The following is a 2,221-nucleotide window of genomic DNA, read 5'->3' as shown; positions in this document are numbered from 1 at the left end:
CTCTCATTGGGATATATACTGTATCCACCGCGGGGAATCGAACCTCTGATTTTAGCTTTGTAAGTTTGTATATTTAGGCCTAACACCCACAGTTATTATGCAGTGGAGGAGCCTTTGTTTAGCAAGACTTTGGAAGATCAGTTTCATATCGTACAATATTTTCTGTGACAATTACAAACAACATGCTGAAAGGCAACCCATTAAATGCTTCTCATGAAAATTTGAGGGGATCCCAGTTATTGAACTAGTTATAATTCAAATGCTGTAAGAGAAAGCAATCAGACACGTTGTTAATCACAGCTCATTTATTATCCTTGTCGTTCTGTTAATTCTCCTCCACTCTGCATTACAGCAATCTTCCTAGTTGGCTGGACGTTCATCCACCCCTGACTCAAATCCTTGCATAATTTGGAATATTTTTTTGAGCACTTAGCGTTTGACGTCGGTTTACTGTAAAGGTCATAAAAATTAAAATAATGCAAGTTTTTCTGAAATGTATTCTGTAACATATATTTCCTTTTTGGTATATATTATAGTTAATACTTAATCACGAAAAAAATTATACTAATATTACAAAACCTTGCTTTCTCTAGTGTAAACTCTGTGTGAAAGGTCACGGGACAACTTACCTTGGCCATTTCTTTATTACAGACAAAGGCTTTAAAGATTATACCTTCAGGCGGGTTCAGACAGCTTGTATTTTTTATGACATTTCAAGTCTCACGGAGCTAGCTTGAAAACGGGGGAGTAGAGGGGAGCTTAGATGTACTCGTTTTTATGAACAGAACTGTACGTACACGTACTGTTCGTTGGGCGAGATAACCAGGTGTATGTTCTCCTGTGGAGGAAATTTGGTACCTGAAACACCATTTCATATATATAAAACTCATCAGATTTTATGCATTTATGGGCAATGTGATTTTAATTTATCATGGTTATTTTCTAATACGTCTTTGGTATAGGAATTGCGCACAAAATATGTAAAAAAAAGTATTTTATGGATTGAATAGCAAGAGAGGCCTTTCAAACCAGCCCAAGTAAATAAGTAACACTGAATATGATATATTTAATATTTTTCCATTCCATATACAGGTCCTAGCAAACGGAAATATGAACTAAATATTCTAAATAAGTTTCTATCACGGTTTTCGGACTAAACTTGACAGTCAACAAGATCTTATTAATAAGTAACATTCTAGTTTGTTAAGTACGCTCAGCGTTATCGAATTGGCATACACGCGTGTGTGTGTGTGCGTGAGGGGGGGATTTAGATCATATATAATATTAAATGTTGAAATCCTTTGATTAATATTTTTATCCTAATAAATAGTTTGTTATTTATTTATAATGATATAACAGTTGTAAGGCTAGGTAAGGTGACAGAAAGGTAAGCAAAACCAGTAGTAAGTTGAATGTCACAAAGTACTGACATCCTGTGTACAAAATGATTATTAAAGCTCGAGCATATCATTTAGTGTTGCAATATTGCAAACCATCCGAAATGCATAGATGACAGTTATTACCAGTTATCGTTCATGCAATGATGATAGAAGTAGGGCCTAGAATCCGTGTTTCTCAACCACCTACGCGCGGACTTACGCCGGTCCGTGGAATTTCGTACACATACACACACAAAGACAGAATATTCACGTCTGAATCTTAATCATTTTTCGTTGTACTTACATTTTACCATCCCCAACAGTTTAGGGGAGCAGCGAGCCGGTCCCTGGTATATAAAAGGTTAGGAAATCAAAGCTGGCTTAAATCACTGCTATGACTGTCATGTCCCGGCCTACCTGACGAGCCCTTCAGCACTGTATGACATACATAGTGTGGTTGACATATTAAGGTATATATTTCTTTGTATTCACTAATTAGTTTTTAGAAATATACTCGGTACAAATTCATACATTTTGATTCTGTCCGTCTCCTTATATTGAGAGTCATTAATACGTTGTTATTGTATATTTATTAGTTAGGTTATAGTTAGCCTAATATTATGCTTAGTAAAAAAAAAGTGTGCTGGCACACACATATGATTGCCATGGAACATCAATTACATAATAGCAATTCATTTGTCCAAATGCATTTTGAATCGCTACAGCGGGAGTCCGTCCGTCACCTAATATTGGCAGTCCCCACCCTATTATTATTATTATCTTACAAAAAGAAGTAATTAACCTTACGATTAAAAAGAGCTGTGCCCGGCATGGCCAGGTGG

Source organism: Limulus polyphemus, unplaced genomic scaffold, assembly GCF_000517525.1.
Source record: "Limulus polyphemus unplaced genomic scaffold, Limulus_polyphemus-2.1.2 Scaffold2211, whole genome shotgun sequence".
NCBI classification, from domain to species: Eukaryota; Metazoa; Arthropoda; class Merostomata; order Xiphosura; family Limulidae; genus Limulus; species Limulus polyphemus.
This window is presented reverse-complemented; position numbering follows the sequence as displayed.